Consider the following 24,513-nt stretch of genomic DNA (forward strand, 5'->3'; position numbering starts at 1 on the left):
GTTGCTATATAAACTCCTCTGGTGAGAGTAACCTGGCCACTGAAGGGTTCAATCTGCAGCTTTGAAGAAAATGTGGCTCAAACTTTAGGACCTAGCGAACCAGCTACTGACCATTAAAAAGCCCAGAAATAAACTATCTCTACCAGTCGCCAACGGTTAAAACATATTGTGAGCAGCACGCAGAATCCAGTGGTAGCTTAGGCAGGATATTGGTCAAGAGAACAGCCCGTCCCCCAATTGCCAGCTAAGGATTAAAGAAGAACAATGGCACTGGAGTGTTGTACAGCAACTGTTTGACAGTATAAGCACTCATTGATTGCTAACAGTTGTGAAGTAAACACTTCTATGGGCAGAAGAAAAGCTTCTCTCGCTGTCAACAGTCCACCATGAAGAGACCTTGAACTTTAACCACTTTACAACCGGAGGATTTTGCTGTCTTCCGTCCAGGCCACTTTTTGCGATTCGGCGCTGTGCGACTTCAACTGACAATTGCGCGGTCGTGCGACGCCGTACCCTAACGAAATTTACGTCCTTTTTTTCCCACAAACAGAGCTTTCTTTTGGTGGTATTTGATCACCTGTGCGATTTTTACTTTTTGCGCTATAAACAAAAAAAGAGCGTTTATTTTGAAAAAATAACAATATTTTTCACATTTTTTTATATGAAATTCCCCCCAAAAAAGATGTAAAAACCAATTTTTTTAAAAGTTTTTGGCCAATTTGTTTTATGCTACATATGTTTGGTAAAAAAAATCGCAATAAGCGTATTTTGATTGGTTTGCGCAAAAGTTATTGCGTTTACTAACAAAGGGAAAGATTTCTGTCATTTTTGGTGTTTTTTTTTTTAACGCGTAATGGCGGCGATCTGCGATTTTTTTTTTTGCGGGACTGCGACATTGCGGCGGACAGACCGGACCCCTGACTGACATTTTTGACACTTTTGGGGGTACCAGTGACATTACTGCAGTAATCAGTGCTATATATATGCACTGTTACTGTAAAAATGACACTGGCAGGGAAGGGGTTAATTTTATTGGAGAGGGAGGGGTTAATGTATGCCTGGTGCTTACTGACGTGTAGGGGGGGAGGTGACTATGTGATTCATGGACAGATCGGATGTCCAGCTATGCTGAACAGTCCGATCTGTCACTCCCTGTCACTATGGAGATCCGCCCGCTGTGTTTACACACAGCGGGCGGATCTCCAGACTCGATCCCCGACGATCGGGTAAGAGCAGCGGCGATCGCCGCTGCTCCTCCCCTGGCCCGACTCCCGCTGTGAATGAAAACAGCGGGAGCGAGCCTCCGGCGGCGCGCAAGCGCCGCCCAGAAGGGGAGGAGTCCAGTCACGTTAATACTACGTGGCTGGACGGGAACGAGCCACTCTGCCGCAGTAGTATTACTGTGAGCGGTTGCAGAGTGGTTAATGGAAATTTTCTCAGAAGGAAAGAATTGAGGCACTCTAAATTGCTGTTATACCAACAAAACTTTGAGATGATCCCAAAGAAATGGGGTGTTCCCAAGGCGGATCTGTTTTGCCTCAAGGCAGAACAACAAACTCCTGAGGTTTCTTTTTGGAGAATGATGGCAACCTGGAGCTGGAGGCATTCACACATCCTTTGACTGTCAACATGTTGTAGGGGCAGACTGGCAACTTTCGGCCCAGGGCGCAAGTACAAACCAGAGGCCCATGGTGCAGCGACTTGGCCCCACTCTCCTTCCTATTCTCTTCCTGATCCCCATTCCAAGCTGAAGCTCTGCTCCAGATACTCTCTACTTACCGGCTGAATCCAGGTTCGCAACCTAGCCAGCAGGGGGCGGTTGGGGAGAGCTGTGACAGCTTAGTTGGAGTTGGCCGGGGGAGATGAGTCTCCAGTGGGGCATGGAACCGGCCTCTGCTCAGACAGTTTACACCATGCATCCTGGGGGGGGGGGGGGGGATTTGGGGGGGGCCTTGTCTCCAACCCGGACTCAGTAGGTCAGCAGTGGGGACTTTTTAATTCTCTTCACCAAGAATCCTTTAGGCATGTCTCTGGCAGAAGCAGTGCAGCCTTTTTACGGGGCATCAAAGTGGCCCAGGGGGCAATTGGCCCTCTGGCCCAGTCCTCCCCTGGGGGTATGACTTTCCTGAATAGCCTCTAGAACAATAATTCTCTTCTGAATAAACTCAGATAATCTTGGACTAGGCCAAAGTAATTCTCTTCGCTTCCCCCCCCCTTTTTTTTTTTTTTTTTTTTTGTGAGAATGCAATTAACAAGAACAATGTTCTATTTTGTGCCAGTTTTGCTTTTGAGAATAAATAACAATCAAGAGAGTATTATTTAACCAAATGAAAGCCCAGTTTTTCCCGAAATAAACCAACAAACAAATGTCTAGAGTTACAAAACTGTTCAGGCTTTGATTTGTTTTACCTTTCATTATGAAGGGGTGAAGTCTTCAGTCTTAGGGCTCTTTCACACGGCCGCTCCGTGTGAGAGCTCCGCTGCGGGACTTTTTTTTTTTTCACGGAGCGGATGACATTTCTGTCATCCGCTCCGTGTGCCCGCATATCATCCCATCCGTTTGCGGATGATATGCAGACATAATGTAAGTCTATGGCATTGCGGATGTCAGCGGATGACACCGCTGACATCCGATTTTCCTTCCTTTCCGTTTTTTGAACGGATGAAAAAATAGGGTTTTGTTCCGTTCCAAAAAACGGAACAGAACTGAAAGGAAGAAAATCGGATGTCAGCGGATGGTATTCCGCTAACATCCGCAGTGCCATAGACTTACATTATGTCCGCAAATCATCCGCAAGAAAATAGGATGATTTGCGGACAAGCGGAGCGGCCGTGTGAAAGAGCCCTTAGTCTTCTGTAGCATGTAACTTTCTACAATACTTATTACATTGTAAGTTACAATATACATGTTAGGGGAAATAAATTGAAGGGCTTTGATCGCCTAATCTTAATTCTAGGCATTGGAAGAACATTTTATGATTTAAACTTTCTTTTTGCTTTTAGTTCTACTTTCAGTTTGATGCAGTTGGTCAGCTTGAATATGCAGCGTATGTGTCAGTATGTTATTAGTAAAAGTATTGAGCAGTTTTCATACAAAACAAAGCACAGAGATCAGAAAAGTGAAGTTTGTCACAAAAATCAAGCATTCAGTAATATACACAATCTAAAATTCCTTTTATATGCAAAAGTTGAAAAAAAAAAAATCATACTGGATGCTGGCTTTTTAGGTGTGTACATGCCAAAACTGTAATAGTTTAGGTGGCACTCAATTAATGCAAAGGTTGTGATCCTGGAATACAACTGAGCAATATTTGGGATGAGCTTTGCCTGGTAATTGGCTTAATTTTTTGAACTGACTTTAACAAACACTAGAGGTCACTATAAGAACACTAATGAAACAGTATTTACTGGTTATTGTTTGACAACTTCTTGGTAGTTCTCTGCCCAGCCTTGCTCTTAACACTATGGTTTTTTTTTACTAAAACTGGAGAGTGCAAACTCTGGTGCAGCTCTGCATAGAAACCAATCCACTTCCAGGTTTTTTTTTTTTTTTGTTTTGGTCAAAGCTTAATTGAACAAACTGAATTTAGAAGCTGATTGGTTTCTATGCAGAGCTGCCTGCACTAGATTTTGCACTCTCCAGTTTTAGTAAATCAACCCCATTGTTTCTCAGTCCCAGTATTGCATGTACCCCCAATCAGTCATTGTTCCAGCATTTTCTTCATCTTGCATAGATGGTTTCTTCTCTCAATGCACCAACAATTACTGTAGCTGTGCTAACTGAAAAAATACACAAAGGCTAGGTCCAAACAGGAAATGCGTGTATCCACACCGTTACAAAATGGGTTTGAGTTCGTTGCATCGTGTTTTTGAAGGCTTTAAATTGGGGATCGACTGATTATCGGCAAAGCCGATTGTCCTAGGGCCGATATTCACTTTTTTTTTTTTGCCGATATATCGGTATAGGCCCCGGAATGGCCGATATTACTGATATTTCAAATATTGCTCATCTAAGGGTAAAATTATGTCACATAGCATAATTCCATGTAGAAATGTTATTGACTATGCCACTTACATAATGTACAAAAGATATAAGCATTTCCACATTAGCAGATCTGCATCTCTCACCCACTTGCCGTAAGTGATACCCGGATGATACCGCTCCGTTCGGCATCCACTCAATACCGCTCCGTCCCTCTCCATCTCCCACCCACCCGATACCGCTCCATCTCTCACCCACTTGCCGTAAGTGACACCCGGGTGATACTGCTCCGTCCGGCATACAATCTCAGAGGTAACGGCATGACCACGTTGGAGGAGAAGACTAATTTTGGACCCTGACATAGGATGTACAAAATATCGGCCGATACGTTGTGACCAATATATCGGTATCGGCCCTGAAAAAAACATATCGGTCTATCCCTACTTTAAATCTAACTCCAGACTGATCTAAAATAAAAAATGAATCTGAATGCGGTTAAAGTGATTGTAAAGCATTTCCTTTTTTTTTTTAAATAACAAACCTGTTGTTATACTTACCTAATCTGAGCAGCCCACATCCTCCTCTTCTCAAGTCCCTCTTCTGTGCTCCTGGCCCCTGTTGAGTGCCACCACATCAAGCAGCATAGAATTGATTAAGATAAAACAAAACCTGTCGTTACAATCACTTTAATAAAATTAAATCACTTTAATAAAATATCAGTAAATGCAAATAGTGTAAATAACCAAATGCAAATAGTGTAAATAACCAATAACAATAACCAATAATAACCAATAATTTAAATGCAAATAGTGTAAATAACCAAATTGACTTAGTATTAACATTCTAATCCCTTATACAGGAGCAGCAACTGGGGCAAATTAGGTGTCCGTATTCATATACATGTCAGGGTGCCAGGAAACCAGACTACACAAAGATGCAAGTAAAATAAAGCAGTTTATTAGGGCAATAACAAACGCACAGCAAGAGTGAGGAGTAAAACCCAGGAACAGCCGGGGGCGAGTCCAGAAGCGGGTAGTCATCCAAGCCGGGGTTGAGTCCAGTAGTGGGTAGTCTGCCGATGCCGGATCGTCTGCCAATGCAGAATCGAGAGCCAAGAAAGTCGTCAGTCAAGCCAGGTCATGCACAGAGGAAAACGGAGAACAGAAGACTGCTAGCAGTGATGCACCTTGGAGCACAAACGCAAGGACAAGGACTGCAAGCTATCAGGATATACAGGTCCCTTTCAAAAAATTAGCATATTGTGATAAAGTTCATTATTTTCTGTAATGTACTGATAAACATTAGACTTTCATATATTTTAGATTCATTACACACAACTGAAGTAGTGCAAGCCTTTTATTGTTTTAATATTGATGATTTTGGCATACAGCTCATGAAAAACCAAAATTCCTATCTCAAAAAATTAGCATATCATGAAAAGGTTCTCTAAACAAGCTATTGACCTAATCATCTGAATCAACTAATTAACTCTAAACACCTGCAAAAGACTCCTGAGGCTTTCAAAAACTCCCAGCCTGGTTCATTACTCAAAACCGCAATCGTGGGTAAGACTGCCGACCTGACTGCTGTCCAGAAGGACACCCTCAATTGTCAAGCTGTCAAGAAGGACACCAGAATTGACACCCTCAAGCAAGAGGGTAAGACACAGAAATTTCTGAACGAATTGGCTGTTCCCAGAGTGCTGTATCAAGGCACCTCAGTGGGAAGTCTGTGGGAAGGAAAAAGTGTGGCAGAAAACGCTGCACAACGAGAAGAGGTGACCAGACCCTGAGGAAGATTGTGGAGAAGGACAGATTCCAGACCTTGGGGGACCTGCGGAAGCAGTGGACTGAGTCTGGAGTAGAAACCTCTATAACCACCGTATACAGGCGTGTGCAGGAAATGGGCTACAGGTGCCGCATTCCCCAGGTCAAGCCACTTTTGAACCAGAAACAGCGGCAGAAGCGCCTGACCTGGGCTACAGAGAAGCAGCACTGGACTGTTGCTCAGTGGTCCAAAGTACTTTTTTCGGATGAAAGCAAATTTTGCATGTCATTCGGAAATCAAGGTGCCAGAGTCCGGAGGAAGACTGGGGAGAGGGAAATGCCAAAATGCCTGAAGTCCAGTGTCAAGTACCCACAGTCAGTGATGGTCTGGGGTGCCATGTCAGCTGCTGGTGTTGGTCCACCGTGTTTTATCAAGGGCAGGGTCAATGCAGCTAGCTATCAGGAGATTTTGGAGCACTTCATGCTTCCATCTGCTGAAAAGCTTTATGGAGATGAAGACTTCATTTTTCAGCACGACCTGGCACCTGCTCACAGTGCCAAAACCACTGGTAAATGGTTTACTGACCATGGTATTACTGTGCTCAATTGGCCTGCCAACTCTCCTGACCTGAACCCCATAGAGAATCTGTGGGATGTTGTGAAGAGAAAGTTGAGAGACGCAAGACCCAACACTCTGGATGAGCTCAAGGCCGCTATCGAAGCATCCTGGGCCTCCATAACACCTCAGCAGTGCCACAGGCTGATTGCCTCCATGCCACGCCGCATTGAAGCAGTCATTTCTGCAAAAGGATTCCCGACCAAGTATTGAGTGCATAACTGAACATAATTATTTGAAGGTTGACTCTTTATTCGAAGGTTGACTTTTTTTGTATTAAAAACACTTTATTTTTTATTGGTCGGATGAAATATGCTAATTTTTTGAGATAGGGATTTTGGTTTTTCATGAGCTGTATGCCAAAATCATCAATATTAAAACAATAAAAGGCTTGCACTACTTCAGTTGTGTGTAATGAATCTAAAATATATGAAAGTCTAATGTTTATCAGTACATTACAGAAAATAATGAACTTTATCACAATATGCTAATTTTTTGAGAGGGACCTGTGTGTGTGTGTGTGTGTGTGTATATGTGTGTGTGTGTGTATATATATATATATATATATATATATATATATATATAATATGTCAGATCTGCGTCGCCAAGGCAGTAGGCAAGTGATGTTTCAAACAGTTTATAAGAGACCGCAGTCTGCACATTTCCAAGATACCCTTCCCTCAACGGCTCCTCCTCCGCGAAGCAAAAAAACTGTTTCTGAGGAAAGTGAGCGTGGAAAGCGTGGAGAAGGGCAGGAGCATGAACATCAGTGGAGGGAACCCAGTAGCGCTCCTCGGGACCATAACCCTTCCAGTGCACCAGGTATTGAATCTGACCCCAGAACAGATGAGAATCCAAGATGCTGCTAACCTCATACTCCTCATGATTGCCCACAGGAATGTGACGAGAGCAAGGAAGTAAAGTATAGAGATCGCAAACCAGTGGCTTCAAAAGTGACACGTTAAAAGTCATTTGGAGATACGTATGCCAGGAGGAAGATTAAGGGCATAGGCCACGGGGTTCACCTTATGGAGGATGCAAAAAGGCCCAACAAAACTGGGTGCCAGTTTAGAAGTGGGCACCCTGAGCTTTAGATTACGGGTTGACAATCACACCCTCTCCCCGACCTGGTACGAAGGAGCAGATAAATGTCTCCGGTCTGCCTGTAGCTTCTGATGCTGTGCAGAGACCAGTAAAGACTCTTGAATCTACTCCCAAGAGGAACGGAGGGCACGAAGATCATCCTCCACATCCGAGATGTCCTGTAGCGAGAATGACTCAGGCAACACAATGGGTTGGAACCCATAATTGGCCATGAATGGAGACATTCCGGAAGATGAGTTGATGGCAGAGTTCCTGGCAAACTCTGCCCAGGGTAGAAGATCAACCCAATTGTCCCAATGGTTAGAGATATTGCAGTGGAGAAATTGCTCCAGAGCTTGGTTGGAACGCTCAGCAGCACCATTGGACTGCAGATGGTAGGCCACAGAGGAGGAGAGACGAATACCCAACTGGGAGCAAAAGGCATGCCAGAACCTGGAGACAAACTGGCTCCCACGGTCCAAGACAATCTCCTTTAGGCAACCTGTGTACGCGGAAAACCTCCCTAGCAAACCCGGAGGCAAGCTCCTAAGCGACAGGCAACCGCCTAAACAGAACACAGTGGCACATTTTGGAGAACTGGTCAACAACCATGAGGATATCAGTTTTACCTTGAGATGCAGAAAGTTCCACAATAAAATCCATGGCCAGGTGAGACCAGGGACGCTTCCCATTGGGAATTGGCTGCAGTAGGCCCAAGGGAAGGTGCCGCAGAGATTTGTTCTGGACACAGCCCAAACAAGCAGCCGTATACGCAGTAACATCAGTGCGGAGAGATGGCCACCAGAACTGATGGGAAATAGCGCAGGACAACTAGTTCTTACCAGGATAACCAGCAGTCTTGGAATTGTGGTACGTGTGCAACAGTCTGATGCGCAACCCCTCAGGTACAAAACATTTGCCAGCCGGTCTCTCTGTGGGAGCATCAGGTTGGGCAGCCAAGATCTGTTCCCCAAGAGGAGAAGTTAAGTTGGTGCAGATGGCAGCCAGGATATGATCCGAGGGTATGAATGGTGTCGGCACGGAGTCCTCCCTGGACAACTCAGAATACTAGTGAGACAAGGCGTCAGCTTTAACATTCTTGGAGCCGGGCAAATAGGAGACCATATAGTTTAAACGAGACAAGAATAAGGCCCATTTGGCCTGACTGGGTGTGAGCCTCTTGGCCTCCGAGAAATACATCATTCTTTTAATTGGTGAGAATGAGAACTGGAACCATAGAACCTTCGAGCAAGTGTCTCCACTCCTTGAGAGCCAGGATAATGGCCAAGAGCTCTCGCTCTCCAATCTTCTAATTGCATTCAGCAGGAGACAGCTTCTTGGAGTAGAAGCCACAAAGAAGTAAGGGTCCATCAGATGTCTGAAGCTAAGACAGGAGGATGCCTACTTCCATCTCAAGATGCATCCACCTCTAGGACAAAGGGCAACCAGGATTGGGATGCGAAAGAATGGGAGCCGAAGCAAAAGCAGACTTGAGGGCCTCGAAAGCTTGGATGGCAGCAAGCGTCCAATTGTGGGGATCACTGCCCTTCTTAGTCAGATCTGAGCTAGGTTTGACCAAGCGGGAAAAGTTTCTGATACATTTCTGATAGTTGGCAAACCCAAGGAAGCTCTGAATGGAACAGAGACCACTGGGGCGAGGCAATTGTAGAAAAGCCGAAACCTTCTGAGGGTCCGTGGGGAACCCTTCAGCAGAAATGAGGTAGCCCAAGAAGGCAACGTGAGACTGGTGGAATTCACATTTCTCAAGCTTACAGAAAAGCAACCATTGCAGCACTCGTCTGACATCCAGGTAGTGTGATTTCAATGGAGTCCAAGTAAATCAAGATGTCATCCAAATAGACTACCATGTACTGCTGCAACATATCATGAAATACATCATTGATAAACTCCTGGAAGACAATGGGTGCATTGCACAAGCCAAAGGGCATGACTAGATATGCCTAATGACCGGTTCTGGTATTAAATGCGGTCTTCCACTCATCGCCCTCCATGATCCTTACGAGGTTTTACACAGCCCTTGGGTCAAGCTTGGTAAAGACCATTGCTCCCTTGAGGCGGTCGAACAATTCAGTAATCCACTAAATCGGGTATGCATTCTTGACCATGTGATTGAGGCCCCTATAATTAATGCAAGGTCTCAGCTCATCCCTCTTCTAAACAAAACCTGGCACCCGCTGAAGAAGTGGACTTGCGAACGTGCCCCCGGGCAAGCACATCCACTACGTACTCCTCCATGGCCTTATTCTCCGCAACTGAGAGAGGATAAATCCTGCCAGGAGGGGGAATGGCACTAGGTTGCAAATCGATGGCACAAACGTACAGACAATGAGGAAAAGTACCAGCGCGCACTTTGTCAAATACATCTTAATACTCATGATATTCAGTAGGCAACACAGAATCCGAGGAGGTACAAAGTATCTTAACAGGCCCACGAATACAAACAGCGCCACACTGTGGAGACCAACGTTGGATTGTATTTCTGAAACCACGGGTACCCCAAAACAGAGTAGTGCAGGGGCGATATAACCTGGAAACAGGTTAACTCCCTGTGAACAGCCCCTATCGCCATGTGAATCAAAACAGTCTTGTGGGTAAACTGTGGCGGTTGAAGGGGTCTTTTTTCAATCGCCTCGATGACTATTGGGGAAACACGAGGCTGCAAGGGTATGGAATTTGCCGCAGCAAACGTACTGTCAATAAAGTAATCGCCTGCACCAGAGTCTACCAACGCCTGAGTAACCACTGAGCCTGCTGCCCAGGAGAGGACAACTGTGATTAGTGGTTTATCTTTATGGGAAACCGGAGACGAGGAAATTCCACCTAAGATCTGCCCCCAACAGGGCCTTTAGGTGCGAGCGTTTCCCAGACAGGTAGGACAAGATTTCCAAGAAATGCCCACAAAGCCAACAATACAGGCATCGGTCCTCCCTCCTCCTAAGGACCTGCTCAGCCTCAGAAAGGCGAGTGAACCCCAGCTGCATGGGTTCACAGCCAGATGCACCATTCCCAGGACGAGAGGGAGGAATGGGTGGGGAAGAAAACTTAGGTCTGGTAGGAGGCCTCCGCAGGCGCTTCAATGCATCGGAGAGACCATGAGAAAAGACAGCCACCAGAGCCTCATTATTCCAGCCCACCTCTGCTGCCAGGGTACGAAATTTGATGGCTTACTCAGCAATGGTTCGTATACCCTCTTGAATGCACAGGAGCAGCTTCGCAGCAGAGGCAGAGCGAGCAGGCACATCGAATACCCTACGAAATGAGGCAACAAAACTCGGGTAAACGAGTATTACAGGATTATCGTTCTCCCATAAGGGATTTGCCCAGGCCCAGAGATGTATAGTAACGAAGTAGAACTACTTAAGTACTGTACTTAAGTACCGAAATGCGGTATCTGTACTTTCCTAGAGTAGAATTTTTTTCTCCTACTTCTACTTTTACTTCACTACATTTTTTCGATGATTTCGATACTTCTACTCAAGTATTTTTTTTTTTGTGCTGCATAGTTACTCGTTACTTTTAAAAAAATTACCACTGCCAGAACAGTAGATGGCAGGTTGCATAACGCTCAAAAAAATGTGTATAATGTCATTTGTAAATCAGCGCATACGAAAATAAAGGCTGTGTATAATAAAAGCTGCTATACCAAATCTTTCCAATAAAAAGAAAATATGAAACAAACAAATAAATGGTGCTACAGCGCTTAAAGTGCATCAAGAAACTACTAACAAACACAGGTTAATCATTTGAATAAATCATTTGAAATAATAAAAACAATATGATGTTCAAACTTTTGACTTATTTCTTTAATAACTACATAACACAGTACTTGTACTTCTACTTTCAGTACTTGAGTAGAAATTTTTTTTCAAAACTACTGGTACTTTTTACTTTTAGTACTTAAGTAGCAAATTTTTTGAAAAAACTACTTGCAATACTTAAGTAAAACAAATGTTGAATACTTTAGTACTTCTACTTAAGTAACTTTTTCTGCGAGCACTTCCACTTCTACTTAAGTAATTTTTTGATCGAGCACTTGTACTTTTACTCAAGTAGAAATTTCGAGTACTTTATACAAGTCTGCCCAGGCCAAGGCCTTGTTCAAGAGCATTGAGATTAGGAAGCTCACCTTGGACCTGTCAGAGGGAAACGCCTGAGGAACTATCTCAAAATAAATGCCCACTTGGTTTAGGAAACCACGACACTGACTCAGTTCACCCCCATAGCGCTGCAGGAGGGGGGCTGAACCAGTCATCCTGGTAACAGCGGCTCTAGCTACAGGAGCAGCAGCAGGAGGAACCACTGGCCTAGCAGCACCAGGAGCATCTGCATCATGAGGATTCATGGTCCTTGTGTACTGTCAGGGTGCCAGGAAACCAGACTACACAAAGATGCAAGTAAAATAAAGCAGTTTTATTAGGGCAACAACAATAAGCACACAGCAAGGGTGGGGAGCGAAATCAGGAACAGCCGGGGTCAAGTTCAGAAGCGGGTAGTCATCCAAGCCAGGATAGAGTCCAGTAGCGGGTAGTCTGCCGATGCCGGCTCGTCTGCCGATGCGGGGCCCTCTGCCAGTGTGGGATCGAGAGCCAGTAAAGTAATCAGCCAAGCCAGGTCATGCATGGAGGAACACGGAGAACCGGAGATTGCTAACAGTGATGCCCCTTGGGGCACAAACACAAGGGCAAGGATATATATAGTCAGGTGTGCAACATCACTGAGCGATGCCCAGGCAGCAGGCAAGTGATGATGCAAACAGAGTTTATAAGCAATGGCAGTCTGCACATGTCCAAGATGGCTGCCAACAGGAAGGCAAGGTTAAGACCTTGACAATACATTGAGGTGACCTAGCTTTGTTGCCTAAAGCCTAATTCTGATAAACTTTAAAATGGTCCCGTGCAGTGGAGAGATGAAGCACTTTTTTACTTACAGTACCTGATCCACTCCCTGGCAGATAGCGCTCCCCCCATCCTCTGGTAGTGGATTTCCCACAGGGTCAACCCATCCTGTGCAAGGCTATGGACCCTTTATTGGTTTTGATTGTCAGTGCTTGGGGGAGATGGTTCTGTGGGGACCAGTCTAGCAGCACAGAGGATCAGGTAAGTAAATCTTCTTTTCTGTGTCCCCTATACCTAAAAGAGCAATTAACAAGCCTAAATCATTTTAAAGTTTCTCAGAGTTGGACTTAAAGTTAGAGAGAGACTGTCAGAGTGGTGTAAGTCTCAAGAATGGATACAAAGGCTTTTGGTTAGTAATGCAGGTTGTACATATGTAGGTTTGCCTGCAGTTTATCTTTCTTTTTTTTTTAAATCTTTTTATCTTTTCTTTTTTGAAAACACATCCGATCTCAATGGGGAAAAATATCATGCCTGGATATCTTTAGTGATATTGACTGGGCAATGTGTTAGGAATGAAAAGACGCCACATCGTTAGATTTCCAGGGTTGTCTTTGAATTCAGCCCTCTTTAGGTTGATCATTTTCCTTTCCATCAGAGTGAAAAATTGATGCAGCAGGCTTGTCCATTTTGCTGAAATTTCATTGCAGCAACTCAAAATGGTACTCAGTAGTTGGTATGGCCGCCATAGGCTTGTATAAAACGTCTGGGCATGCTCCTAATGAGACGACAGATGGTGTCCTAGGGTATTTCCTTCCAGCTATGGACCAGGGCATCACTGAGTTCTTGAACAGACTGAGGTGCAATCTGGCAGAGTTGAATGGACCGAAACATACTGTCCTAGAGGTGTTCTCTTGGATTTGGGGTCAGGCGAGCATGGGAGCCATTCAATGGTATTCCTTCATCCTCAAGGAACTGGATGCATACTATCGCCACATGAGGCCGGGCATTGTCATGCATCAGGAGGAATCTAGGACCCACTTCACCAGTGTAGAGTCTGACAATGGGTTCAAGGATTTCATCCTAATGGCAGTCAGGAAGCCATTTTCTAGCCTGTAGAGGTCTGTGCGTCCCTTCATGGCTATGCCTCCCTAGACCATTACTGACCCACCACCAAACAGGTCATGCTGAACGATGTTACAGGCAGCATAACATTCTCCATGGCTTCTTCAGACCCTTTCACATCTGTCACATGTGCTCTGGGTGAACCTGCTCTTATCTTTGAAAAGCACAGGGCACCAGCGGTGGATCTGCCAATTCTGGTGTTCAATGCCAAATGCCAATTGAGCTCCACGCTGCCAGACAGTGAGCACAGGGCCCATTAGAGGCCACCCTCATATAGTCTATTTCTGATTGTTTGGTTAGACGCATTCACACCAGTGGCCTGCTGGAGGTCATTTTGTAGGGCTTTGGCAGTGCTCATTCTGTTCCTCCTTGCACAAAGGGGCAGATACCGGTCCTGCTGTTGGGTTAAGGACCTTCTACGGCCTTGTCCAGCTCTCCTAAAGTAACTGCCTGTTCCGGGAAACTCCTCCATGCTCTTGACACTGCGCTGGGAGACACAGCAAATCTTCTGACAATAGCACGTATTGGTGTGCCATCCTAGAGGACTAGGACTGCATGTCCAACCTCTATAGGGTATTGCCTCATGCTAGCAGTAGTGACACTGACCCTAGCCAAATGCAAAACTAGTAAAAAACAGTCATTAGTCTGGTGTAGTTGATGGCTGAAATAGATGACACTCAGGGCCAGCTCAGCTGCAGAGAGAAGTCCGCTCTGAAAGTGGAAATAAAAACAAAAATCAGAGCGCCTCTAAGTGTTATTGGTTTAATTAAAAGGGTAAAGCAGGTACAGGAAAACTACTCATTTAACTTCTGGGCCACATCCTGACGGATGGCAGGCCATTCTTGCAATCAATTCCTGGAGTTTGTCAGAATTTGTGGGGTTTTTTTTGTTCACCTGCCTCTTGAGGATTGACCACAAGTTCTCAATGGGGGATTAAGATCTAGGGCCATGGACCCAAAATGTACATGTTTTGTTCCCCAAGCCACTTAGTTATCACTTTGGTCTCATGGCAAGGAGCCCCATCATGCTGGAAAAGGAATTGTTCCTCACTAAACTTTTCTTGGATGGGAGAAGTTTCTCTTGGAGGATGTTTTTGTACTTTATTCATGGCTGTGTTCTTTGGCAAAATTGTGAGTGAGCCCACTCTGTTGGCTGAGAAGCGCCCCTCCCCCCACACAAACATAAATGGTCTCAGGATGCTTTACTGTTGGAATGACACATGACTGATGGTAGTGCTCACCTTTTCTTCTCCAGACAAGGTTTTTTCCAGCCCCAATCGGAAAGGGGATCTATCTGGGACAATTTAAACATATTGAACTAGGTGGGACTTTATATGAGACTCAAGCTGGTGTTGCCCGGCGTCTCCATCCCTATAACAAAACACAAAATGAGGTTGAAGGATTGTAAGAGGTGCATGAAAGTCAGCCAGCCCCCAGTCTGATGTACTCACCCTCCAGTCTGTCACCAACCAAATAAAACCTGTCTCTTGGTACAAAGAACAGGGGTTTAGTTGACACACATTTGCAAACACATGTGAAAGCTGCAGAGCCACTTCACGGCACCCTGTTATATCTGCAGTCCTACACTCTTAATTTAGTGTCCTCACACTGGAGGCACATGGCCGCTAATGGGTGGATGGGGGAACAGGTGAGAGGGAGACAGCCCAACCTCCCCCAACCCATCCCCATCCACAACTGGCTGTTGTCTCAAAGACTCAAATAATTAGGTTTATAACCATGGTGCAAACTGGAAAAGACCAGCTGAAAAGAATTACACCTCCATCCCCTTGGTGGATGCAGCATATAGATAGGAAGGGATTTTATGTATGGGGCATGGCCTGTAAAGCACACTGCCTTTTTGAAATCCCTAATTTCCTTTTGGGACTTTATGTGAGACAAGCAGGTCATGCTATTGGTCTCCATCCCTGTATACGGAAAACACTAAGGTCAAATCAAAACTGCATCCACCAAAAACGCACGTAAATCGCACGGTGGGACTTTATATGAGGCACCAAGCTGTAAGCAAGGCGTCTCCATCCCTGGTTGCTTAAACATATTGGACTAGGTGGGACTTTATATGAGACCCAAGCTGGTGTTGCCCGGCGTCTCCATCCCTATAACAAAACACAAAATGAGGTTGAAGGATTGGAAGAGGTGCATGAAAGTCAGCCAGCCCCCAGTCTGGAAAATGACGTTTACCTCACTCCTCAGCAGTCCAATCCCTGTACCTTTTTCAGGATATCAGTCTGCCCCTGATTTTTTTCCTGGAAAGAAGTGGCTTCTTTGCTGTCCATCTTGACCCCAGGCCATCCACCAAAAGTCTATGCCTCCCTGTCCTTTACAGATGGACTCACACGTGCCTGCTGCTATTCCTGAGCAAGCTCTGCACTGGTGGTGCCCAATCCCACAGCTGAATCAACTGTAGGAGACTGTCCTGGGCCTTACTGGACTTTCTTGGGGGCCTAAAGCCTTCTTCACAAATGCAGTGGAAATGTTTTTTATGGGATAAAGTTCATTTTCTTGGGAAAGAGGGACTTTGCAATTCATCTGATCACTCTTCAAAACATGCTAGAGTATATGCAGATTGCCATCATAAAAAGTGAGGCAGCAGACTTTGAAAACGAATTTCTCTATTGTTCATTGACAGACGCAGCTCCATATAATTCTTGACCATTGGGGTATGCTGCCCCCTGAAGGAGTAGAACACTAGGCAGGAAAAGTTTTACCACGTCTATGGGGCTGTCCCTGCAGGCATACACCCACACCCAGTCTGCTATAGGCTTCAGTTTTTCTCCCTAGTTTGGGAGTAGGACCTAGTTCCCTGCTGGGACTTCGGCCTTAGCTGTTTTTTTTGGGAACCTTTTTGTAAGACTTTACTTTTTAGTTAGTTTTGTTTCTGTAGAGAACTCCAAGCAACAGCCGGCTGGGTTTCAGACTGGATATGCTAGATCCTTAAGGTCACCCGGCCAGCGAGCGTGCGCAGGTTATAGTTCAGCACTAGGCCTCGCCACGGCAGAGCCCCGATGGATGGGAACTGGCCTGCGAGTGAAACACCTCGCCGGGACGCATAAGACCTGGGTTGCCCTAAATCACAGCGTACCCCCTGGCCCTCAGCACCTTGATCCCCGAGATGTAGTCTGTTTCGGAGTGGTGCCCATCTGATGCCGTTGGTATGGTGAGTAAGTGTCCCCCCATATCTCTGGCGGTCTCGAGGTGGGCGTGGGCCCCTCCCTGGGAAAGTCAGACCCTCGGGTATCCCTCTGTTTTCCTGGTCTCTTGATGATGGCAGGCCCCTCCTTAGGCTCCCCCCCCCCCACAACCAGGTTCCTACCTCAGGGGGGCGGATACATTGCAGCCGCTGTGGCGGTTCTGCGGGGGGAGGTTTAACCTGGAGGGGGCCCCTCCTAGGGACCCCCTGATTCCACTGTCTAATGACCTCTCTGGGGGTCTTGGAGACCGCATGAGGGCCGCCATTTTGCTGTAGTTGCTGTAGTCTGCATCAATGTAAAAATTTTCCAATTGAATTGCATGGGCGGTCATGTTTTGGTAGTCCCCCCCCATCATAGGAATGCATGGGGCGGCCATTTTCTTGGAGTCCAAGATCGCTGGACAGCAGGGAGAAGCTAGGGTGACTCTAGTACATGTGAATAAAGAGAATATCCGTGCTAGAAATGACAATAATGAATCACCTGGAAAAGGGGCTAGTGTAAATTTTGTTGATGGCAAAACAAACACAAATATAAAAATCTAAATGCAGCGCTGAAACATTGAGAGAAACAGTCCTTGATCCTGAGATGGAATGGAAGAACAAAATCCCAACACCAGCTTCCGTGTGAAAGGTACAGCACACTTCACCACAGTGCCAATCAGATCTCCTTACCGAAAAACAATGAGCCTTGAGAGAGCCACTCCAGCTGGGCAGGGATCAGTTCAAAAAACATAGGCAGACCACACTAGTGAGCTGAATCGCCGAACAATCTCGTAGGGGCAAATGATAGCACCAAAAGAGAAGACAGGGCCACACATAGTGAGGGTCCGTAACAAAGTATAAAGTTTATTTAGCCTCTTGATCTATGGACATCTAGATATTCAGCGACATCCGAATCCAGGAACACTCTCTAAAAGGTTTCAGCTCAGCACATCACATGAGATTTTAAGATAAAGGGGAGAGGCTCATGGTGTAGTATGAAGTGATGTTAAAATTTAATGAAAAAATGTTTGTAACACTGACATCAATACAGTGTACATAAAAGTTTAAAATTAAAACATTAAAATCAAACAATATAAGGAAGGACTCGCATCAAAAGCCACCACTGCAAGAAGGAGTGATGGCTGGACCTTAAGCGTTTGAGATAATAGCTCTACGGCTGTTTCGCGTCCCATGCGTCATTAGGAGCTTTTCAAAAGCTCCTTTTGGAGAGTGTTCCTGGATTCGGATGTCGCTGAATATCTAGATATCCATAGATCAAGAGGCTTGATAACCAACACCTTACAGCTGTCTTATAATTTAGACAGCACCTGGCTCTGGTGAGTTTGAATTTCAGCTATTGGTGGTGGACATAGCAACACTTGTGAACCCAGTTTTTCATCACTGGCACCGGGATACATTTATGAACTTTTTAATTAACATTTATTGCATTATGTATAATCCCCTCACTGGGATAATGTATGCTATTATTGCGCTTTAATATGTATGTTATAGATTAGTTATGAGCGCTGCAACCTCTTCTTTTTTTTTTTTTATATATTCTACATTTTGGTGTATGTATATTTTGTACTCCTTTGTTAGCTGCTTATTCCCCCATATCTCAAGCGCTGATTCATCTTTTTCCATTATCCATAAAGTTTATTTAAAACTGATACAAACAAGCCTCTATAAAAAGCATCCAAGGAGATCCAAAATTGCCACGGATCGTAGTGTACTGGTGTCAGTGTACTGGTGTCAGCATCCTGCTGACGCGTTTCATCCAATTTGATTTCTTCAGAAGCGTGAAGTAATCCGATTGGATGAAACGCATCAGATGGGACGCTGACACCAGTACGCTATGATCCACGGAAACTTTGCATTACCTTGGATGCTTTTTATCGATGCTTGTTTGTATCAGGTTTAAATAAAACTTTTTACTTTGTTACAGACCTTCACTACGTGTGGCCCTGTCTTCTCTTTTGGTGCTATCGTTTCCCCTTACGAGATTGTCCGGTGATTCAGCTCACTTGTGTGGTCTGCCTATGTTTTTGAACTGATCCCTGCCCAGCTGGAGCGGCTCTCTCAAGGCTGATGTGTGGTCATTTTACTATGGTGCAATTTCTACATGCTCCTCAATCATTGTTTTCTGGTTAGGAGATCTGATTTGCACTGTGGTGAAGTGTGCTGTATCTTTCACACGGAAGTCAGTGTTGGGATTTTGTTCTTCCATTCTATCTCGGGATCATGGACTGTTTTCACAACATGTTTTAGAGCTGCGTTTGGACTTATATTTAGACTCTAGCACAGTGATTATCAACCTTCCTTATGCCGCGAGCCTTTAATACAGTTCCTCATGTTGTAGTGACCCCCAACCATCGTGTATGGGGTAGGTACCTCAAGCCTTGAAAAATGGGGGGGGGGGGGGGGCTTTATGGGCAATGTAGCAAGAAGTAAATCAAAATACAGGTAATAAAAGTAAAAGTTTGTTTACTGTATTAATATCATAATATATACAGTGAAAACGATATTTGTGAGGGGTTGTAGACCCCTAGGTGAAGAGAAGTGATAAAGTATTGAAGAAGTGACAATTGTGAAAGTTGTGACTTTTTATTGGGAAACTTCTCTATAGGATTAGAGAGTTTTCCTATGTTCGCGTCCCAACGCGTTTCGGCTCTTTCCTGGAGCCTTTTTCAAGGGTATAGGTCACAATTTCTGCAATAATCATATACATGGTTTTTAGTCATCAGATAATACATACCACTCGATTTTGAATCAAAGTGTGGTATAAAGGAAAACAGTTGATACATACATTCATTTTTTGCCATAGGTGGTGATGTTGATCACTCAAAAGCAGCAAGAGCACAAGCCTTGTAACCTGCAAAGTATTTACTGGTTTCAGAAGATTGTATTCGTAATCGGGGGTGTGTGTAATCAGTGGGGTTTGACTTACTGACTATGTTGTAGATTTCTAGCCGCCACTTTTCCAGATTGAACGTCAGATGGTCCCATCAGATTGGTCCTCTGGTATCTGATGTGTTCCACTCAGGTTAGAACTATGTATGTCCCACCTGGAGGTGTAGGTATTTGTATATATATTTTATTTTATAATCAATGTATTTAGTACATTGAACATGTTTGAACCCTATCCAGGTATGTTCGTTACCTTGTGGAGTTCCTTGTATTGTAAGTGCTTCCTTTCGCCGCAGGGGTGGGGTATGTATTCAGGTATATGCACACATACACATATATCCGTATACACAAGTATAACCCCCTGGTTGTGTGTCGTGCCCCAATGGATCACTTGCTGTGAAGGTATATGACAGGATTAGTCAGTTGTATGGCTATGTCCTGGTACATGTGAAGAATATTTATACTGTCTTATCCTATACCTTTATCCAATTGTTGTAGTGCGTCCTCTCTGAGGTTGTTCCTAGTCAGGCTACTTAGTTCACTGAGGATGACAGTTACAAAAATTTAATTTGTAACAAGGGTGAAATATATGTGGTTCCTCCAGTAAATCTGGGGTACCAGAGTTGCCAATAGGGCTATTATGATCAGATATAGTCACTCATATTTCAGAGTTGCCTTCCCTTAGATGGTGGTGTCTATGTAAGTATAACAATCCCCAGGGTTTAGAGTCTGCATATAGTGGATAAATGCTGGTGTGTTTTTTTATTATTATAAGGCAGGTTACTTGTGGCATGAATATTGTCTGCTGGCAATTATAAGGGCAAGGACTCACATTTTGCTCTGTTCTCGTCTGGCTGTCCGCTGGCAAGTGTGTTGGCAAGAACTTACGTTTTGCTTGGTTGGAACTGGCTCCTCCGGTCCTCTCACTTCTCTGAAGAATCGAGAGTGAGACGATCCGTGGCTCTCCGGCCTATTTATGAGAGATGCGCGTGCGCAGACCACGCCGCACGTCTCTTCAGCTGATTCCCTTCAGCTGACGCTGGGTTGTAGGGCGCGTGCGCGAGATGTGCGCGCATCCTACCCTCTGTCATCCGGGAAGACAGCGCGGCCGCCGACACGGTGAAGTGTGCGAGCTCCCGTAGGGGGCGTGATGGATCCTGTTGCCTGCTCGCACCGATACGCCCCTGCTGTCATGGCAACAACGGCAGGGGCTTTCCGTGCCGGGTGCTATGAGGGGTCATTAATACATCATCATCATGGTTTAACAAAACATTCCTATAGATTATCACATCATAGTAGATCATCAATATCAATTATATAAATATGTAGTATTCTTGATCGTATTAACAGCAGAGTACATTTATGACGTGGATTCATTTGGAGTGACAGATGGGGGGGGGGAGAGAATTCAGGGATGGTAGCCTGAATTTTGATTGGATTGGAATCAGGGATTCCCTATTTTCTAGTATCTCTGTCCTTCAACGGGGAAGGCAATTCAGTCAATTAGTTAAGAATTGTCAGATACATAATAAGGAAGTAAAGAAATGGTAATAATAAATTGAAATAAAAAATGAATTGTAAAAAATAAAAATAAAGAATGAATTGTAAAAAAATAATAAAAAATAATAAATGAAAACTGAAAAATAAAGAGAATAGGAGAATAGTATATAGAGGAATATACTACATGAAGCATAAATCTGAAAAATAAATAAAAAATAAAAAATGATGAAGGATGAAAAATAAAAAAATAAATAAAGTATAAGAAATAATAAAGAAATAATAAAAATAAATAAATGATGAATAAACATGATGGAAGAAAAAAAGGGGGGAGACAAGGGGAGTCTACTGAAGAGGGGGAGGAAAGAAATGTTTTCCTATATATTCTGGTATTGATCAATTATAGGGTTGTTTTACCCATCGTGTATGGACCAAAAAGTTTGATGGGTTTGCCACGTCGCTCAGGAAGGGGATGTTGGGGGGGGGGGGGGTTTGGGGTTAGAGTTTTTCCCCGTGTACATGTCCCCTTTCCGTACTGTATGGCTTTCTCTCAGTCCGTTTTCCCGGAGGAAAAACCTTCCTGGAACGATCTGTAACTCTCAGATTCGTTCAGTCCCGGGGGTGTGGTGGCCTTGAGGCGTTGAATCCACCTCATTTCGAGTTGCAATAAGGTCTTATTCCAGTCGCCCCCCGACTTGGGATGTGTACCCTTTCAAGTGCCATAAACGATACATTTGGCATTCTATAGGCATGTTTATACGCCACATGACGCCCTAGGGGCAGATAAAAGTTGCATAATTCCATGCTGTTCATGTGTTGGCTTATTCTCTTCCCAAACTCCTGCTTGGTTTTTCCCACGTAGAAGGCTTTACAGTCGCATCTCATCAAGTAAACTATGCCCCTTGTACGACAATTTGCGTATTGTTTTGGCTTAAAGTCCTCGCCATTGGGTAGGGTGGTTCTTAAACATTTCTTTATCACCCTGCACTGATCGCATGTGCCACAGGGGTAGGTGCCCTTCGCTTTGCATGGGTCCTTTCGGTTCCCCTCGCGGAATTCGCTTCTTATCAGGTCATTTCTAATTGCCCCTGCCTTCCTATATGTAATAGGCGGGCAGTCAGTAACAAACTTTTTGACCGTTGGGTCCTCCTTGAGGATCGTCCAGTGCTTCTGTAAGATTTTCCTAATTTTCTTGTGCTCGTTAGTGAACCGCATAATTAGTCTTGTTTTTTGTTCCGTTAGTTTGGGATCCTTTCCTTTTTTCTTAAATAAGATCTCTTTTCTGTCTTTGGTTGTGACTCTGTTGTAGGCCTTCCTCAGGGAGGTCTTGGTATATCCTCTCTCCATCAACCTGTTAGTTGCTTCTTTCTTAAAGTCGTCATTGTTAGTACAATTGCGTTTAATTCTTAGAAATTGGCTGTACGGGATTGCTTGTTTCAAAGGAGCCGGGTGGAAACTGGTAGCGTGCAGGATTGAATTCCCCGCAGTTTCTTTTCGGTAGAGTCTTGTTTTCAGTGTTCCGTCTCGTTCTTTAAAGATCCATGTGTCGAGGAATGGAATCCTTTCTTTGCTATAATTCAAGGTAAAAAACATGTTGTAGTTGTTGTCATTGAGTGTTCGTCTAAAGTCTTTAATTGATTCCTCTGGGCCTGTCCACACGATCAGTATATCGTCTATAAATCTTTGCCACATTAATATGTGGTCTGTGTGTGGTCTATTCCGGTCATTTCTCAGGAATTCTTGTTCCCAAGTTCCTAGGTAAAGATTTGCGTAGCTAGGTGCACAGCTCGTGCCCATCGCCACCCCACATACTTGCAGATAGTATGAACCATCAAACGTAAAATAATTCCTTTTCAGGATATATTCTAGCATATTGATGATGAAGTTGTTAAAGTTTGCATCGTCCAGGCTCTGTTCTCTCAGGATTTTGCTAATAGTCGCTATTCCTTTATCATGAGGGATATTATTATATAGGGCTTCTACGTCCACTGTGATAAGTATCGAGTTTTCGGGAACTGTCAAGTTGTCCAGGATTTGCAAAAGGTGCATGGTGTCTCTTACATAAGAGGCCAAACTGGTCACGTGAGGGCGTAGATAGGCATCAATTACTTCACTGATTCCCTCTGAGATATTGCCGTTCCCCGACACGATGGGTCTTCCTGGTGGGTTCTTTTCATTTTTGTGAACCTTAGATAATGAGTAAAACGTCGGGGTTTGTGGATATTTGGTCCTTATGAAGATCCAAAGTGTTGGTGAAATTGTCCCATCGTTACATGCCTTATCCACTTTTTGATAAAACTCTTCTTTAAACCTTTGGATCATCACAGGGGATATTTTTTTATAGCATTTTTCATTGTTTAAGATTTTCAGACACATCTCCATGTAGTTGGTATTGTCCATAATGACGACGTTACCCCCTTTATCAGACGGCTTTATGGTTATGCCCTCTGTCTCCCGTAGTTCCCTCGTGGCTCTTTTCTGAGATTTGGTTAGGTTTTGTTTGCTTCTCTCTCCTGACATTTTTTCTATGTCCTTGGTTGTTTCCCTCACGAATAGGGCTATCGCGGGGTTTAGATTTAAAGGCGGAAATTTTTGTGACTTTTTCTTAAATCTCTTAAGTATTTCGTCCTTCTCTTGTAGTCTGCCTGCTTGTTCATCCTCCTCTTCACTATCAGATGGGTCAGATGTTTCGTCCGTCCAATCATCGAGGCCCCCTTCCTGCAATAGGAGGTTGAGGTCTCTTAGTGCACGGAACTCTGCGGCCGATAAAGGGGGTTGGGGTTCACTTGTGCTTGATTGCCTGCTATGCATCACTTGCTGAAGCAGTTTCCTTGCAAATAGATGAACGTCTTTAATGGCTTTAAATTTGTCAACCGATTTATTGGGACAAAATGATAAACCCAGTGTCAATATCTCTGTCTGTTCTTTCGTCAGTGTGTGTGAGGAGAGGTTAATGATCGTAAGTCCACCCCCAACCATAAAATTATTTTCATTGCTACTTCATAACTGTAATTTTGCTACTGTTATGAATCGTAATGTAAATATCTGATATGCAGGATGTATTTTCATTGTTACAAATTGATGCAGGGGCCACGGGCATGGTGCAGGTGCTTCGGGCATGGTGCAGGAGATGCAGGGGCTGCGGGCATGGTGCAGGAGATGCAGGGGCTGCAGGCATGGCGAAGGAGCTGCAGAGGCTGTGGGCATGGTGCAGGAGCTGCAAGCATGGTGCAGGAGATGCAGGGACTGCGAGCATGGTGCAGGAGATGCAGGGCTGTGGGCTTTGTACATGCAGAGCTGTGGGTATGGTACAGTAGAGGCAGTGCTAAGGGCATAATACAGGAGATGCAGGAGAATCTCCCCGGAGATGCAGGGGCTGTGGACGGGTCTCACTTACTGTTTGGTGAGGCGCCTTGCATTTAAAAATGGCGCCAACACGTCACCACGCCTGCACCATCTACCCGAGAATAGCCGAGCGTGTATGGGCTTTCCTGA

The sequence above is a fragment of the Pelophylax lessonae genome, assembly GCF_965119305.1.
Source record: "Pelophylax lessonae genome assembly, chromosome: 7".
NCBI lineage: Eukaryota > Metazoa > Chordata > Amphibia > Anura > Ranidae > Pelophylax > Pelophylax lessonae.